We start from the raw sequence: 20,298 nt of genomic DNA on the forward strand, positions 1-20,298 counted from the left end.
ACTATCACAACCAGCACCCAAAAAGCCCCATAAGAGCACAAGGTAACTTTCATTTTTCTAGTTGGTCTTGATGTAAATTCCATTTCAAGTACAGAAAGATGAAGCATATGAAATAAAAAGAACAACACAGAACACAGTGGTCATAGCTGGGCAAATAGTTATCTCCAAATAATATCATTGATGCTGTTTTTATAACTGAGGTCTAGACCTTTAATATCATTGTGATAGTCACTTTGCAGCACTCAGAAAGAGTTTATGATAATACATGTATTGCAGTTTGGGGAAGAACTCAATAGGAAACAGAGCCAGTACTGTATAGGTAGAAAGAAAAAAATTGTTTTGGTTTCCCATTTTGGTAATTAAACACAATTAATAATGTATAAATCATGGTCAATTGTGGCAATCACACAAGTGCTGAAATAATTTTTACTACTCTATCCTACCATCTGGCTAGCCAAAACCATTATGTCGGTATTTATAATTAAGAGGTGATCATTCCAAGACTCTTCACTCATCAAATACATCTGTACTTACTGGATAGAGCTGCTGCTGTGTTTAGACACTACCAAGAGGTAAAGAACCTAGGATGGGGAGTGGGAACCAGATGGTGATGGGACAGTAGGGAAACACCACAGCTCTCTCCAACAAAAGAGAAAGTTCGAGTTCTAATGCTTAATTTCCCCAAGCATCCAAGAATAACAAAAAGATGAAAATTCAGAGAAAAACATGTGGTGGAAAAAAACAAAAAAGAAAGAAAAGGAAGAATTTCAGAGCAGAAAAGTGTGAAGACCCCTCCACAAACCTTTACTGGCTGCATGGCAAAGTGCCCAGCTATGGCCTGACTGGCCCTGCGGCGACTGCGGAAGTCCCCAGAGACACAAGCGGTTGTCTACAGATCACCTGCGCAGAAGACCTCTGAGGTACATGTGCTGGCCCCACTGATCCTGAGGAATAGAGAAATCTCACACCTGGGAGCCTGCATAAAGACCCCTCCCCCACCCCTCCCCCATAGAGCAGAGGGGCTCCATCCCACCAAAGCCACTCAGCCCCATGGCCCCGTGGGGGGAACCCCAGACCTACAGGGGTTTGCCCGCAAAATGCCAGTGTAGAAGACTTGTAAGGTATTGGTGCTGATCCAGAGAGTGCAAACAGAGACAAACCTCAGGGTTCAGAAACTGTACAGAGACCCCTGCCTCACACCTCTGCCCTTGGCAACCCATGGTATGCACAATCCAGCCTGTGGCATCCACAGCCTGCAGCATTGACACAAACAGCATCAATAGACATAGAGACAGAGGTGAAACACTGAAACAGAGCCACTAGTGCCCAGCCCAGTCCACAAGCATCTACACTGAATCAGATTGCAGAGGCAACCAACGACCTACATAACACAGAAACTACAGTTCGAGAGTTCCCAACTAGTTCCAGGGTGAGTACCCCGTAGGGTACAGTGTATCCCCCCTAAAGGGAGACCAGATCTGGTGGAACCCCCAGATCTTGACCCAGACCCCTGCCTCAACACCTGGAATACAGGACCCACTAAAACTGGGAACTGTTTGAGTTGCCCACCAGCCCATGGAGCACATCCAGCCAGCCAGGCTAGATCAAGAGCACCCCTGGAAGGGAGCTTAAACACCTAAGCCAGGAACAGTGCCTGGGGATCACAACAGCTTACAGTGCAAGAAACCTGAACTGTGTACTCCAGGCTGCTTAACACAGGCAGGATATCCAGCAGCACAGGTCCAACTGGTGTGCCACAGGAGGGTGACCAGGAGCCAGGGCAAGGACCAGGCCTGGTGATTGGGTGCCTGAGCAACATAACCAGCTCCTCCCGATTGAAGTCAGAAGCTGAACATATGCCTCAGCAGAGGGTGGAAAGCAGGGAACCACACCTCCGGGAAATCGTGCCTATGACAGCAAAAGACCTGTGTCTCCAGGGCAAGAGAACTAGAAGCTGTAACCCCACTAGAACTTGACCCGCATATCCAGGTTGGGAATTGAAAAACTAAGGCCACCAGCAAACATACAATCAAACTCAGACTGAAGGGTTGGAGAAAGATCTAGTAAGCAAATGCCCCCGGTTACAAATCAGTAGTAGCTATCCTGATATCTGACAAAATAAACTTTTCATTAAAATCAACACAAAAAGACAAGGAAGGACACTACATATTAATACAGGGAACAATCCAAGAGGAGTATATTATCATTATCAGCCTATACTCCCCAAACATTGGAGCACCAAAATATGTTAATCAAAAACTCTCAAACTTACAGAATAAAAATAGATCCAAATATGATAATACTGAGACTTTAATACCCCACTCTCACCAAAGAGCAGGTCCACCAACCAGAGGACTGGCAAAGAAGCTACCCAATTATTAAGTGAGGCCATATTTCAAGCGGAACTAACTGACACCTACCAAGTTTTTCACCCAAAAATTACACAGTACACGTTCTCCTCAGCAGCTTATGGAACTTTCTCCAAAGTAGATCATATCATGGTTCATTCAAGGGAATTCAGCAAATACAAGGGGATTGATATAATCCCCAGTATCCTATCCAACCACAGTGGAATTAAGCTAGTTCTCAATGACAAAGCATACCATAGAAATTACTCAAATACATGGAAATTGAACAGCACACTTGTAAGCAACACCTGGGTAACGTAAGAAATTAAATAAGAAATTATAAAGTTCCTACAATTCAATGAAAATGAATACACATCACAACGAAACCTGTGGGACACAGCCAAAGCAGTCCTGAGGGGCAAATTTGTCACCCTCAGTGCCCAATCAAGAAAATAGAGACAGACCAAGTAAATAATCTCTTATTGCAATTCAAACTGCTAGAAAAACATGAAAAAATGGAAACTGGAAATTAATGAGGTAGAGATTAGGGAAATTGCAAACAAAATTAATAAAACAAATCTGCTTTTTCAAAAAATAAATAAAATTGATGGACCTTTGGCAAGATTAATTAAGAAAAGAAGAGGAAACCCAAATCAAAAAGATTAGGGATGCCATAGGAAAAATCACAACAAATACCCAAGATCATCCAAACACTTATAAAGAATTATTTTCAAAAGTTATACTCTCCAAAGAAAGAAAACCTAGCAGAAATGGATGTATTTTTAGAGAAATACAAGTTTCTCAAACTAAGCAAAGGAGAAATAAATCAATTAAATAAGCCAATATCTTGCATCGAGATAGAGGAAGCAATCAAAAGGCTTCCAACAAGGAAAAGCCCAGGACCAGATGGATTCACAATGGAATTCTATGACCTTTAAAGAAGAACTAAGACCCATACTCTTCAAACTCTTCAGAGAAATAGGAAAAGAGGGAGTTATCCCAAACTCTTTCTATGATGCCAATATCACACTCATCCCCAAACCAGGCAAAGTCCCAACAAAAAAGAGAACTACAGTCCCATCTCCTTAATGAACACAGATGCAAATATCCTTAACAAAGTTCTTGCTAACAGAATCCAAAAACACATAAAAAAAATCAGACACCATGACCAAGTAGGTTTCATCCCAGATATGTAGGGATGGTTTAACATACATAAATCAATAAATGAATTCCAACACATCAACAGATCCAAGCTCAAGAACCACATGACTATCTCCATTGATGCAGAAAAGGCTTTTCATAGGTTCAACATTCATTCCTGTTAAAAGCTCTAGAGAAACTAGGAATGGAAGAAACATTCCTTAAAACAATAAAGGCCACAACTTACTAGAATGATTCTGATCTCATGTCTTTTGTCCATAAGCAGCAAGCCCAACGCAAACACAGCTGTAACAGTTTGTGGTTAAACAGTCACAAGTTACATTAAAATTGCTCACATTTAGCTGAGCACTAGTGCCTCAGGCCTGTAAACTTAGCTCCTCAGAGAGCTGAGATGTGACGATCAGGATTTCTAGCCAGCCTGGGAAGGAAAGTTCATGAGTCTTTTATTTCCAATGATACAAGGTTCAAGTGGTAGAACACTCGCTTTACACAGAAACAATGCTCAGAATCAACACGCAGACCCCCACTTCAACTATCAGAACCAGCATCAAAAAACACAAAAACCCATAAGAACATCAGCTCACTTTCATTTCTTTGGTGGCCATGATGAAAATTCACTGTGAAGTACAGAAAGGTGAAGCATATGAAATTAAAAGAAGAACACAGAAGACAAAGATCATAGCTTGGCAAAACAGGAATCTCTAAATAATATCATTGATGCTGTTATTTTTGTGTGTGGGTCTTGGGACTTGAACTATGAGCCTGGGTGCTGGCCCTGAGCCTTAGAGCTCAAGGAGTGTGCTCTACTACTTAAGCCATAGTGCCACTTCTGGTTTTTTGGTGGTTAATTGGAGATAAGAGTTTCATGGACTTTCCTGCCTGGTCTGGCTCTGAACTGCAATCCTCAGATCTCATCCCCTGATTAGTTAAGATTACAGGCGTGAGCCACTAGCACCCGGCCATTGATGCTGTTTTGATAGCTGAGGTCCAGACATTTAATATCATTGTGATAGTTCATTTCCAGTACTCAGAATGAGTTTAGAACAATACATGTATTGTTGTTTGGGGAAGATCACAACAGGAAACACAGCCAATACTGTGTAGGTAGAAAGAAAAGAAATAGGTTACCCATTCTACTAAGCAAAAACAACTAAAGACATATAAAACCTGGTGAACTGTGATGGTTACAGTAGTGACGAAATAATTTTTACTGTCCTACCACTTGCTACCCAAAGCAATTATGTTGTTATTTATGATTAAGAGGTGATATTTTCAAGATTATTCATGTATGAAATACATCGGTACTTACTGGGTAGAGCTGCTTCTGCCTTTAGACACAACCAAGGTAAAGAAGAAAAGAACTTTTCAAGCATGGTACTCAAGGAAAGATCAGCCTCCATCCTCAGAACTTACAGACCAGGAGCTGGCCAGTACCAGCCTCTGTCCCTGAGGATACAAGTATGGAACCCACCCCTGTCCTGGAGACACTCAAGTGAAGGAGGGAAAGGATGGGCTCATCATTGACTTCCATATGACCTTGGGAAAAATCAATGCCCAGAGCTCACAATTAGTCAATTTCTGCATCATATTGGACCAGATCTCTAATGACACCCAAGTAGAAGTGAAAGAAGGAGAGAGAAGAGAACAACAGATACACTAGATTTTGGGGGGATTTCTTTACCCATGCTGGCAAAAGATAGTTCGTCCTTTTTTCCACTGCTTTATTTCCTGCTTATTTTTTTCAGATCCAGTGGTGTCCAATGCGACAGACCAGCTCAGCCAGAGCACTGGGACCGACGGGACAGGGATCTCGGGATAGGTGGGCAAAGGAGTCGGCGAAGTGACAAACAGACACAGACTCAAAAGAGTTGCATCTGAGTGTATCTTTATTGAGGAGAATTAACATTTTTATACAGTGTGTGATTGTGACATAGATTCTTTGTTTATTTAAGCACGTAATCAATTTTTTAAAGGCAAAGCATTGATGAATTACATGAAAATTAATGACTATCCCACCAACTGTTTAAGCTAAGTGGTGCGAAACAAGTCTAGCATATTGTTTAATAGAATACGTCATCTATTCAGCCTTTTTTATGTTTAATAATTAACAAACCTAAGACAGGGCTGTACTTACATTATACTCTTTTTAATTTTATCCAACTAATTTCATCTTTATAAGCTCCTGTATAAGGAAATGGTTCTTGGTTGGTTCAGGAAATATGTCACTAACTTTATATTTTGTGTGAAAACACCATCTATTCCCTATAATGTAAGTTGGACTAAACTTAATCATAACTGTTGGGAGAATTTTTCTTTTTCTTTTATAATCAGAGGTCCCTTCTTTTTAGAACTCTCTAAACTACTGGGATAACTCTTTCTAACTTAGTTTAGTTCATTGATTTTGTCTGTTAGACATATCTAGAAATTTTAAGTCTCTATATTTACTATACGTGAGCTGCAAAACTGCTTGTGAAGTTGTAGGAGTATCTGGAGGCAACGTCACATCAGATGATAGATTGATTGGGGGATTGCCCACATTTAATCTTTGGCCTTAGTCTTTATTACTTAGAGAAGCCATCTCTATTGGACTGGAAAAATACAACATGCTCTGTTCACGGATCAATAGAAAAATAGCCAAAACGAGAATAAAGGCAACGAATGTACAGACAAGAAGAATATAGTAAGAATAAAGGTAGAGGCTATAAAGGTGCATCCAAGTGTATGGGAAGCCTTGAACCAACACCCCCTTCCTGGGGGCATGCTTCCTTGAAGCTCTTTGTCCAACGCGATCTCTCACGCAGACTCCGCAGAAGGTGGCGTGGCACCCACTGGCCACAGAAAGATGTCCACTCAGCTGGAAATACCAGGAACCACTGGAAGTGAAGAAACTTAAGTGTTTGACCTTGTTTCTCTGGCCAGAGACTATTCATTGAACTTGCAGTCCCTTATTCTGTTGTCGAGGTCAAATCAGAAGCCATCTATCCACCACAGGCAGCTTTATGGAAGTGCTCCACCCACCTGCGCTGGCCTCTCTTTGCTGAACCCAGCTAAGGACTCCTTGCAGACACATCTTCATGGCTGCTTGCCTGCTGTGATCTCTGCTCCTTTCCAAACGTTTGCTTCGGCAGCTTCCTCTCCATTGTGCCTCTCGGACTGGGTTCCCATGGTGGTTGGATACTGAGCTGCTTGTTAGAGGAGGAAACAAGAGTTGTTGTATACAATGGCAGGCCTGAACTGGCCTGGAGGCAGGCAAACGCTCTCCCAGGTGGGACTTGTCAGGGCACAGGACAGGCATCCTGCCACTGGGCCCTGGGTCACTGTGGTGAGCAGCAGTCACACTGGAATGTCTCTTTCTCAGAGAACAATGGGTTAAGTCTGACCAGATTGTCTTTTTTAGGGAATCCAGTTCTCCACCAACTCCTGGGGGATGCCTGGGGCTTGAGTCTATGCCAGGCTCCACTCCTGTCCAGAACCTTTCATTCCAAAAGTTTCAACCAAGTGTATGTGGTGTGGCAGTCCAATCTCCACTTGATTGGACTAAATTACCCATCATAAAAGTGTTACTGTTTTACAGTGAGATATGACAAAGTAAACAAGACCCAAGAAACAAAGACCATCTCCTTAAGTTGTTATATAGTTTCTAGATGACTCTATGTTCTGGACCCCATATATGGTTCATAGGCTTGCACATCTGAGGGGAACTAGGAAGAGGGCAAAGAAGTGGAGGAACGTGCTGTATGATTTTTTTGGATGAATTTTTGAAATCGATTGGCAAAAATTTTGTTGAGAAGTTTTGCATCCATGTTCATCAAAGAAATAGGTCTAAAGTTCTCTTTCTTTGATGAGTCCCTGCCTGGTTTTGGGATGAGGGTTAGATGGCTTCATAGAAGTATTTCGGTAGTGAACTTTCTCTTTGAATTTCATTGAAGAGTTGGAGGAGTATTGGTGTAAGCTCTGTTGGAAAGCATTGTAGAATTCCACTATAAAACCATCTGGTCCTGGGACTTTCTTAGATGGTAGGTCTCTCATTGCTGCTTTTATTTCGATGCTTGATATGGGCCTGTTAAGATGGTTTAAAGCTACCAGTACAACTGTGTTTAATGCAGCATTATTTACCATAGCTAAGATATGGAACCAATCCAGATGCCCCTCAGTAGATGAATGGATCAAGAGAATGTGGTATATATACACAATGGAATTGTATGCCTCCATCAGAAAGAATGACATTGCCCCATTTATTAGGAAATGGAAAGACTTGGAAAAAATTATATTAAGTGAAGTAAGCCAGGCCCAAAGAAACATAGGCCCCATGGTCTCCCTTATTTGCAATAACTAGTATATGTCTGAGACAAGCATAAAAGGTCAGAAAATTGATGTTAGTTGAAATGAATGCCAAGATAATGATTCAAATGTTTTTTCTTTCATGCATGTGCTTCTAACGCATTTATAAGATTATTTCTTTGTTGCTTTGTATGTCCCTCCCCCATGATATAACCCCTGCTTTCACTGTATTTGATGTTGGAATAATTTGTGGAGGAAAAGGGAAAAAATAAATCATTTAAATAGGGATACAGGTGGACCCATTGTAACAATAAGATCTACAAGTCTTTATGTCCAAAAATGAACTTTACAACTTTGTTGGGGAAGAGGGGGTGATTAGGGGTTGGCGGGGAGATGGGAATGGATAGGAAGGGGAAACAAAGGAGGAGGCAACAATGCTTGATAAAAAATATACTCATTATCTTGCCCATGTAATTGTAACTCCTCTGTATGGTATTTTCGCAATAAAAGAAAGAAGTGGAGGAAAATGGGTGAAAAAATACAGCACAGGGTTCCATCACCAGCACTGGTCATTGATGAAAGTGAACTAAGAAACTCATGGGTGGTGATGGGAGTTAGGGAAACTCCTGATACTGAGCAAAAGGAAAGAAACGTACATATCACCCAATTTGGAAAAAACAACTTTATTTTTAAAGTCTGAAGAGTTCATAAGCTTTGTAGATCAAGACAATGACAAGATGCATTGTGAAGGTAAAATGTATTAGTGAATTTAGCTAAGTATCACTATGCCACAATACTGTGAAATTTATATAATTAATCCAAATAAAGGAAAAGTGTTACTGTTTTAAAATACTGACTAAAACCTTGAGTCATATGTATTAAATTTTCACATTCTTGTGGAAATCCATTAGTAAATTCATTATTAATTTCAATATTGTATACATAATTTCTTTTTGTTCTTGCCCTCCCCACCCAATCCTCCCTGCCCCCCCATACATAACTTCTTTTTCAAGTCAGACAGCAGTGGCTCCCTTCGAAGGCTGAGATCTGAGGATCACAGTTCAAAACTAGTCGGGGCAGAAAAGTCTATGAGACTCCATCTCTAATGTTCAAGTAAAAATATAGGACTAGAGGTTTTTCTCAAATGGTAAAATGCCACTTGTGAATAAGAAAGCCAAGAAAGGAAGCTTGGGGCCCAGATTTGCAGGGCTGGCACACACACGCACGTACGCCCGCTCGCACACACACACACACACACACACACACACACACACACACACACAGAGTTTTTTCCATAAATTGATTTTTTAATTCCTTTTTCTTCCCACCACCCAACTCTGAGAATAGTCAATCCTGTATTTAACTGTTTTTTTTTAAGCAAGTGATGTGTTTTCTTCGGATGGTCTGTGCTGAACCCATGCCCAGAGAAGGGCAAAGTCCTGTGGTATTCCAGAGCCAGGTGCAATCCCTCATGTTCATGGCCCAGGTCTCCTTACTGATGATGATCACTGCCCCATGTCCCAGGGCATGGTGGAAGTATCCTTCCACTCCTAGAGCAGGATCTTGAGCCCCATCTTCCATAAGAGGCGCCACACCATGCGCAGGTGCTGGGCAGCTGGAACATGCTGGTTGTCATGTCATGGGACGGCCTTATGGACTCGGTGAGGCCGGCGCCCTAGGTTGGTTGTCTGGTATGGTGGATGTGGAAACTCCCAGAGGCAGATGCTGCACTCCTGCTCTAACAGGTGGTGAGCGACTTATGTACCAACCAGACATGGATACTATGATCTGGAAGTCTCTTGGCAACGTATTGGTAGCTTCCTCCAGCCAAAGGGGTAGGAGGTAGAAATTCTCTAACTGGCTTTGAGAACATCCAAAGGTAAGAATATTGGCTTGAGTTTTATGGTGTTCTTATTTTTCTTCACTTATTTTCTTCACTTATACTAACCCATCAAAACGAGGGCTTCTTTTTCTTCCCAAGATTCCTTTGGTAAAATAATTGTGGAGTGTGTAAGATTTTCTATTTTCTTTTAGATATGGTTCAGATAGATAATATACAATTTGCTCTACATACATATTTTTACCATTGTGGGTTCCAATAAGGGACAAAGAAAAATAATAGCACCTACATTAAAATTGGGCTGGGAAGGTGGCTCAGTGGTAGAGTGCTTGCCTTTCATGCATGAGGCCCTGGGTCCAATTCCTCAGCACCACATATGCAGAAAAAGCCAGAAGTGGCGCTGTGGCTGAAGTGGCAGAGTGTTAACCTTGAGCTAGCACCCAGACCCTGAGTTCAGGTCTCATGACCAACAAAAAAAATTTCTGCCTTTGATTAGATATTTTCTTCATTGTAAAATCTAATTTACTTTGCTCAGTTCTTTTTTTTTTCTCTCATGGGGCTTGAATTCTGGGCCTAGGTGCTGTCCCTAAGCTGTCCAGCTCAAGGCAAGCATTCTACCACTTAAGCCACAGAGCCACTTCCGGTTTTCTGAGTGGTTTATTGGAGATAAGATTCTCCTGAGTTTTTTGCCTAGGCTGGCTTTGAACCTACAGCCTCAGATCTCAGCCTCTTGAGCAGCTGGGAAGAAAGGCTTAAGCCACTGCTGGAGCCACTGGTTCCAAGCTATTGCTCAATTATTTATATGCTAAAAGGCAGATGTTTGACTGTTTCTACCTAAAAGTTGTTTTCCATCAAATATTACCTGATGAAAGTTAGAAGTGATATGTAAAGTGATACAATTAGATGAATTTTGAAACCAACAAAAGAAATGGTCTGAGATCCCTCAAGTTTGTTAAGTTTGGACTCAGTGCAATGTCAGTCTACATGTGATTCTCCTGTTCCCCCTACTTTAAAATCAATTGTGAAAGATCAATTTATAACCAGTTTGTCTAAGAGTATTACTTTATATTTTTTAAAATGTCATTTTGAGATCAAATGTTTCAAAGAGTTAATTTAAAAATCAATTTTTAAAAAATCTAGTAAGGAAGCCAGGAGCCATTGACTCCCGCCTGTAATCCCAGCTATTCATGATGCTGAGACCTGGGGATCAGGGTTCAAAGCCAACCCAGGCAGGAATGTCCATGAGACTTGTCTTTCTAATAAACCACAAGAAAAGGAAAAGTAGTGCTGCGGCTCAAGTGGTAGGGCACACTCCTTGAAATGAAGAGCTGAGGGACATTGCCCAAGACCTGATTTCAAGCCCTATGTCCAACAAAACAAATTCTGTAAGAAAATGATGAAATGTAAAGGAAGAGGGAAGTTAGTAAATAAAAGCCTTGAGAATGGGAATTGAGGACACAAATTGGTTTCATTTGCATAAAAAATGATTTGAGAAACAAAAATTGTCTTCACTCTTTCTAACCACAAAATGTTCAAGTAGCACATGGTCTGAGTAGATCTTGAGTTTCATAAAATAGAGCTCATTATAAAATAATTGGTATGAAACAATTTGATAGATTATCAATAAAATTAATAATAACATATGCTGGTAAGGATGTGGTCAATAAGAAATTATAACACCATTTATAACGTTATATGACAAAAGATATAATATGACATGCACACTACTCCCACACACTAGTATGGGTTTTTGTTATGTCTGTTTACATATGACGAGTTTTTATCATGATGCAACTTAGAAGCTGAATTTCTGAACCAGGGTCAGTTCCAATCAATTCATGAATTGAAAAAGTAAATTGAGTCACACAGACACATTGGAGTCTTGAACATGCAATTATATATTTGAGTCAGGAATATGGGAGGAAGTGGATATCATTGTGTTCAGTAAATCACCCTGACAAATGTAGCAGTGTAATATACTGGACACTGTGAAAAATTAAGCATACAACCAGTGGATAGGGAAGGGAGGGAAAAACTGGGTAACATTGTAAAAGCAGAAATGTACTCATTCCCTGATTACATAGTGGTAACTCATCTGTTCATCACCTTTACTGTACAGACAGACAGACAGACAGATAGATAAATAGATAGAGAGATAGATAGATGTATTATTATCCAACACAGATACCCTAGATTTCTCTCATTTTTGAAATATAGGGAAAAGCAGGTTTAGAGTAATAGAGTAGTTATCAATGACAATGAAGAAGATATTTTAAGGATTGCCAGAAAGGAAACCTGACACATGGTTCAGGCAGAAAAATCAGCCTGTCCACATACAGGAAATGGAAGCCCATGAGGAAGACAAAGGAAAAGGAAAAAAGAGAAAAAAAGAAAGAGAGATAAGGGGACTACTGCTGAGCCAGGACCATAGTGGATGCAGAAGTGACCTCAGAGCCTGGGGAACCTCTCACTTGCAAAGGGAGTTGTGACCTGGGCCATTGAGGAAGTGACCTCAGCAGATGAGGAAGTGACTTCAGAGTGTGGGGTCCTTTGCTGACTCAAAGTCACGAGATTGACAGGTGACTACTGGTTTCAGGCAGGTTAATAGGAAGATGTGAGGAGCTGTTCTCCTGAGCGGACTTAACAGAAATAGAGTAATAGATGAGGAGAACAGGGTAAAAGTTTGTCTTCTGAGCCAGGCACAGGAGGCTCATACCTGTAATCCTGGGTATAGGAAGCAACAAAGATGTCTACTTCAGAAGCCATGTCAGGCTTGGCCCCCACACTGACCCTCTTGTAAGGTCTTGCTGGCTACCAACATCAAATAGCATTTGCATCCTTACTTTTCCAGCTTACACTTGCCAAGCCCTTCCTGATCAACATATGGAGCCAGATCACAGAACCAGCCACCATAGTGAACTCTGTGAGGAGGAGGAACCTCCAGTGTGCCCTTAGTTTCATTTTTATTATGAGCAAATAATAGAGGAGACAGGTTTGGAGATGTGGACAGAGCAGAGACCACATGCCTGTCCAAGTGGGAACAATAATTCCCCCGGCACTGGAGACATGAAAGAGACACACAGCAGAACAAGACCCATCCATACACCCACAGCAGGGACCATATGCCTGTCCAAGTAGGAACAATAATTACCTCAGTACCTGGGTCATGAAAGAGATACACCGTCCAGAAAGACTTATCTATACACCTACATCTTCCAGGATCCTTAGTGTATAGGCCTGCTTGGTTCCCAGAAAGTTATAGATAATAGAACATCTCTGTCTAGCAGTGGATAGCCACAATGTTTTGATAGATGCATTCTGCTGGTCAAAGACATGCAAGCACTGAAGAAGTTCCAGGTTCAGAGCACAAAGTAAAATTGGATGTGTGCCCTGACCTTGAAGTATTGATCTGCATTGGTTGACTGGTGGTAACTCCTGCAGCAGTAAATATCTGAATTGACCTCTTCTGATGCTTCTGCATGTGGAGTTGGTATGGAAACCTGAATGGGTCATTTCACCACACTTCTGTGGCTCCCTTGCCCCCAGGTTTGTGAGTCTGCCCATCCTCATCTTTGATGATGCTCTGATAACACTGATTGGGACTTCACTTTGCATCCTCTGATCTCATCCATTCCCATAATCCCTAGTGGGTTTCCTATGCAACTTTATGTTGTGTGCTTGTTTTCTTTTCAACTTTTTGCTTTCACACTAGTTTGTGAACAACTCAACAAGAAAGGAATCCATCTCTGGAGTTTCATTATCTACAGTCTTGGATGAAATCACAGTCCTGAGGGTGTGTAGAAGAAGATGCTACACATGTTTTCCAACTGGTGTTTTGACCTTGAAGTCAGACCCCAGATGCAGAGCAAGAGGGCAGAACAGGCTCTGTATTCCTCTAGGAGACTGGAGAAGGCTGGTGGTGCATCTCAGTTGCCATCCAGGTAACAAGAAGCCACAGAAACTGAAGATCCACTTAGACATCTGCCTGACACTGCTGTCTCAGTCTACAGCCATAATCACAGCTCCAGGCCAAACCAGCAGCAATATTTCCTGTGGCTCTGATACTACTTCTCATCCAGCATCCACTCATGGGCAGTTCCTCTGAAGATGACCAACATATTTACATGGAGAAATCTGTGCATGCAGCAGGGCAGATGTGGTCATTGCCAGCTTTTTCCCCTTTAATTCTTGGTAATTTGTTTGCAACATGAATGACCCTGTCATGCAGCAACTGAGCCTTCAGGAAGTGATTTCATGGATTTTCTTAATTTTTTTTTCTGTTTGGTTATCAGACCGGTTGGGGGAAGTTTGAATGCATCCATTAATATTCTCTGTATCTTCTACAGTGCCCTCACCACAACAGCTCTGCTTTATTTCAGGTTTTACTGATTAATATTTTTCTGCCTTAGAAGAGGTAGAGAGGTTTCTGTCAGTTCCATTCCATTCCCCTTTCCCAGGACTGTCCTGACTACCCCACCATCACTATGACTCCTCCAGCCTGACTTATCCTGGCTCATGGTCAATGGGGTGACCAAGAGTCCATACTAACACACTAAAGCACAGTGTCCCCATCCATAGGTCAAAGGCCAGGGAATCTTTAATCAATTCTGTCCTTATACTTTTAAAAACAGGGCCAATGTTTGGACCTCGTTCAGGGCAATGTTTCTTAGTATAGACATGCAGTTTCTGCTTCTGGGCTTATTTCATGTCAAAGCTCTGGGAATGAGGAGATGCTGGTCAAATCAGGAATAAGAGGTCCATGACACGTTTGATTTTTCCCCCTTATCCTATGTAAGTGAGCCTCTGCTCTTCAGTCCATGTGTCAGTCTGTCTATGTCATTCCCCAAAGTTCTACTTCTATTCCTTGTTCTCTGACATCTTTCCAGGCTTATCTATTTTCCCCCTGCTCATAAATTCCTAAACTACATTTGAATGTTTTTTCTATATTTGTTTTGGGTTTTGGAGAGGCTGGAACTATGGGCTTGGGCATGGTATCTCAGCACCAGAGCTCAAGGCTAGGGCTCTATCCTTTCATCCACAGAGCCACTTCAGTTTTTTATTTGTTTATTGGAGTTAAGAGTCTCACCCACATTTCTCCTTGGGTTGGCTTTGGACAATGATCCTCAGATCCTCCTGAGTAATTAGGATTGCAGGCATGAGCCACCGGCATTCGGCTTTTTCATGTGTTTCATACATACTTTGATTCATTCATTCAATCCAGGTGATCTCACTACTTTCAAATTTACAGAATTATCTGTAAACTAGGAAGTCATACATGAATCTTCTTAGATATATTGTGTGGACACACCTTGTAAGGGCTTTGTTAAGGATAAGAATACTTTATTCAATGAGAGATTTGTGAGGGATATTGAAGCCAACTGAATGTAGTGTGGAAGGGAGTGAGACAGATGGGAACCATGTGTAAACCCAGCATTAGAAATGTACCCTCATAGGAGATAGGAGATGTCAGAGCTCTCTTCTGCTCTGTCCATTCTCTAACTGAGCTGCCTGTGTGTGTGTGTGTGTGTGTGTGTGTGTGTGTGTATGTGTGTGTGTGTTTGTTCACACATGCTCTGGTACTCAGGCATGATCTCAATCCTGAAGGCTGTCCCTTAGCATTTTTTTCTCTCCTGGCTGGTGCTGTAACACTTGATCCACAGCTCTGCTACCAGTGTGTGTGTCCTTTCTTGCACATAGAATCCTACAGACATTCGTGCCCAAAGTGTCTGCAAAACATAATTCTCCAATCTCAGCCTCCTTATTTAGCCATAAATACAGCCTTGAACCACCAGGACCCAATTAATATTTAGTATTACTGACATTCTAGCTGTCAAGCCTTATTTTGTACAAAAAGATATGAACATGCAACCATGAGGATTGAGATTCTATGAGAATTTCCCCAAACTGATTATGCTGAATGTTATAAGAACTCATAGTTCTGGAACATTCTTGATTCATATTTTCAGTGGTACCATCTGGCCTTTGAAATGTCTCAGAATTAGACCAGTCGGCCTGGTCTGGCTTTGTGCCTGTCTTTCCAGAAATTCCAGGCAAGCTTCAGGAATCCTGAGTCTGTAATGACCTCCACAATGTCACCACTAGAGGGACCCTAGGCCCTGTGAGAAGTCAGCTGGTGAGGTGATAAACTACTTCAGTAGCAGAGAAAATCAAAGGTAAGTTGGGTGACAAATACTCTGTGGTTCTAAAACCTCAAGAGAACTCCAGTGAGTGATAGGTCCCATCATGCCTCCTCCTGGGACCACGGGGCCCATATGCCTCAAGCACAGGGAATGGCCATAAGAGGAGATTCTGTCTAGCAGTGGCAATATCTTGGAACAGGCCTTGATCACAGCTGTGGCCACCAGAACTCTATTACACCTGGAATACCAACCAGTAGGGATACCAAAACAGGTGGAGGTAAATGAAGTTTCCCTATAAAAGTAGGGACTGAGGATCCTTGATTTTGATCTCAGAAGAAGAAATTCTAGACAAGTCACAATGGTAAGAAAACTTGGCAGAACTTTGAGTAAGGAAGCAAAACAAGCAAGCAGGTAGAGAAACAGGAAACAGAAAGGCAAAAACACACACTAACAGAGGAGAGACACACAGCTCTTGGGCTGCCAGGGGTATTCATATGGTAAAGGCAGGAGGTCTGACTTCAAAGTTATGCAAACATAGGTGGCTCATCTTTGCTCTAATCACTCCTCCTGCTACACTTTCTGAGTTTCTGTGTGTTTTGGGCATTCTTTCCAGATAAGAAGGCATCCTTCTCTAAAACAGATGATTACCCTTGAGGTAAGGAAAATGTGCTGTTGTCTATATTTTGGGTAGGACTTTGCTTAAGTTTTGGGGACCAGTTTTTGGGGAAGGCATTCATGCTACCAAACAACTGTTAATTCATATGATGAGAAACGCATCCTGTCATCTCTCTTTGAAGCAAAGATTGTGCTTCTGTGTTCCTACATCACATGTTTCTGAGGTGCTTTCACCAGGACTCATTTTCCTCAATTTATCCAGTTTCACTTTCTGCTCAATGACTTTGGTCCCTTAATCTTGAGGGATTTAGATGAATGAATATCTCTCTATATGCTGTGAGTTCACCATACCTCATTTTCTCCTAATCTAAATGATTTTGTTCCCTTAATATTTTAAATAAGTTTTCTATTGTGAAAATACTGTACAGAGGGGTTACAGTTACATGAACAAGGTAATCAATCCATTTTTAAAATATTTTTCTTTTTCTTTTTTATTGTCCTGTACATCAAACGGGTCAGCCTGAATTCCCATTTAATGTTCTGCAATATCCCTTCCCCTTCCTAAATTACAAGAATGTATCTAAGGTGCAGAACACAAGCTCAAATCCAATGAAAACAGGATTTATACCATGGGGAAAGAACGTACAATAGAAACAAAATAATCACATAGTACATTGTAAGTACATTAAAAACACTAGCAAGCAAAAAAAAAAACCTTGTGTCCCTATCTTGGGGTACATTTTGCTTAACATTAGCTTATGTGGTCGTATGTACATAGCCTTTGAGCTTCTCTGCTTGTCCTAGACATGTACTAGTCACTGCAGACAAGGGAAACCATGGGACCTACGTTTCTTTGGGCCTGGCTTACTTCACTTAATATATTTTTTCCAAGTGTTTCCATTTCCTAATGAAAGAGGGAATGTGATTCTTTCTGACAGAGGCATAGAATTCATATATAATATGTGTGTGTGTGTGTGTGTGTGTGTGTGTGTGTGTGTGTGTGGTGTGTGTGTGTGTATATATATATATTCTTCATCTATTCATCTACTGAGTGGTATCTGGGTTGGTTCCATACCTTATCTATGGTAAATAATGCTGCAATAATCACAGTTGTGCTGGTAGCTTTAGTATGGTCTTGTTTGTGATCATTTGGGTAAATGCCCAAAAGTGGGATTTCTGGGTCAATAAGCGAGCTCTATGTGGAGTCTTTTGAGGAACCTCCATACTGCTTTCCAGAGTGGTTAAACAAGTTTACACTCCCACCAAAAATGCAGTAGGGTTTCTTTCTGTCCACATCCCCTCCAGCATCTGTTGATACTAGATTTCTTGATTATAGCCATTCTAGCTGGGGTGAGATGGAATCTCAGCTTTGTCTTGATTAGCAACTCTTTTATGGCTAGAGAGGTCCAGCATTTCTTCATATGTCTATTGGCTATTCTTATATCCTCTTCAGAGAAGTCTCTCTTTAAGTCGTTAGCCCATTTGTTAATCGAGAACTTGTTTCTTTCAGGATTTGTTCTTGGAGTATTTACTTTTTTGAGTTCTAAGTATATTTTAGATATGAGACCCTTGTCCATTGTATGGTTAGTGAGTCTTTGGCTTTCTGTTGATATTGCTAGTTATGTCTTTTGCCTTGCAGAAGCTCTGCAGTTTCATGCAGTCCCATTTGTCCAACCTTTCTTTGATTTGTAGTGATTCTGGGTCTGTATTAAAAAAATTTCACCTGTGCCAAGGTGTCCTAGAGTTTCTCCTATTCCTTCCTGTTATATTTTCATACTGTCTACTTTTATTTTGAGGTCTTTTGATCCATTTGGAGTTGATTCTGGGGCAGGGTGATACATAAAGATCTAGTTTTAATTTTCTACAAGTGTTTAACCAATTTTGCCAGCATCATTTACTGAAAAGGCTGTCTTTCTTCCATTCTATTTCTTTAGCTCCCTTGTAAAAGATAGGTGGCTATAGGTCTGTGGGTTTATTTCTGGGTCTTCAGTCCTATTCCATTGGTCCTTAGGTCTGTTCTTGTGCCAGTATCAAGCTGTTTTGATGCTGCTGGGTGAAATATTTGGTAGATATCCCTTAAGTCTAGTTAATCTATGCAGATTTTAAGATCAGAGGTTTCCCTTTTGAGTTCTTGCAAGGATAGTGGTGTGTTAAAGTCCACAACAATTAATGTTTTTGGATCTATGTGAGACTTGAGGGAAAGTAGTGTTTCTTGGATAATTTTCAGTGCTCCATTATTTGGTAAGTAGATGTTTAGAAAGGTAATATCTTCCTGAAGGAGAGATCCCTTAATTAGTAATGTAGTGACCTTCTTTATCAGTTAGTGATTTTAATTTGAAGTCTATTTTACCTCTTTATGGGGGCCATTTGCTTGATGTATTTTATTCCAGCTTTTCACTTTCAGAATATGTTTATTTTTGAGGGCAAGGTGTGTCTCTTGAAGACAGAAGATAGAGGATCTTGTTTTTTGATGTAACTGGACAATTTATGTCACTTTATTGGAGATTTAAGGGTTAGGAGTGAGAGGTGATTGTCTGCTCCTATGTTTTTACCCATATTTTTTGGGGGGGTGAACTGCCTTGGCTGTTCTTGTGATTACGTATTTCTCTGTGGATTGCTTCATTGCCTATATTCTGTTCTTGTTGGTTTTCTTTATGTAGAATGTCTGTGAGGATTTTTTGGAGAGCTGGTTTTGTAGAGATATATTGCTTCAGATTTTCTTTGCTATGGAAGGTTTTTAGTTGTCCTTCTGCTATGAATGAGAGCTTGACTGAGTAGATTATTCTTGGTTGGTAGTTATTTGACTTCAGGGCATGGCCTACCTCTTTCCAGGACATCCTTTGCTTTTATGGTGTTTGCTGAGATGACTGAGTTGATTCTTATGGGGTTACCTTTATATGTGATTGCTCTCTCCTCCCTGACAGTTTAAGAATTCTTTCTTTAGTGGATATTGTGCTGGTATGAATTAAAATGTGCCAGTAGGATGACCTGTTCTGGTCTGATGTATTTGGGGTTCTAAAACCTTTTTGTATCTCTATGTGCCTCTCCTTTTGTACATTTGGGAAGTTCTCTGCTAGGATTCTGCTGAATTTACTTCCTAATCCATTGGCTTCCCTCTCCAGGCCCTCTTGTATACCTATTATTCTCAAAGTAGGCTTTCTGAAGGTATCCTGTATTTCCTGCAGTAATCTGTCATGCTTCTTAGTTTTGTTATGAACAATTGCGTGCTCTTTTTCTATGGAGTCTGAACTGTCTTCAGCCTCTGATATTCTTTCTTTCCTCCTCCATTCTACTTTGAAAGCTTTTCACTTCCATATCTATCACCTTTGCTTCTTGATGGTCTTTCTTAATGGTGGTCAGCTACTTATTAAGGTTTTCTTTTAAGTCTTGAATAGATTGCCTTACCTCCTGGAGTTGGTTGTCAGATTTTCCTGTCCACTCCTTAATCTGGGTTCTTAGCTTTTCATTAGCTTCTTTCTCCCTCTGTTGGAGTTCTTTTATCTTTTTTATTTGTGGAGGCCATTGAAGTCATCTATTAGCTTCTGGTTGGCCTCATTGTGTTCTCTTATAACCCTATGCAGGGGTCCAATTTTTCATTCAGCAGGTTTACCATCCATACTTTTAATCTATCTTGAGCATTATCCTCTAGGTTATTCTGGGCCTGCTCTGTAGCTTGTTATGTGAGATGGTGTTGGTGTTTGTTGATTCGCCATGTTCCTTGTATTTCAATTGGAGACAAGAACCATACTGGTACGACAGTAGGACAGTCTTTTTTTTTTTGACTGGAGCTAACCCGGTGTTTTGTAGGTGTATAGATCTTGGGTGTCAAAGTTATGTGTAGGTGTTTTCCTATTTAGCTCTCTTTTTCTTTGCTTGGAGAGGGATATTGTGGCTTTGGGGTGGAGATTATGTA

This window comes from Dipodomys merriami, unplaced genomic scaffold (assembly GCF_024711535.1).
Source record: "Dipodomys merriami isolate MVZ:Mamm:240054 unplaced genomic scaffold, mDipMer1.0.p SCAF_6, whole genome shotgun sequence".
Classification (NCBI taxonomy): Eukaryota; Metazoa; Chordata; class Mammalia; order Rodentia; family Heteromyidae; genus Dipodomys; species Dipodomys merriami.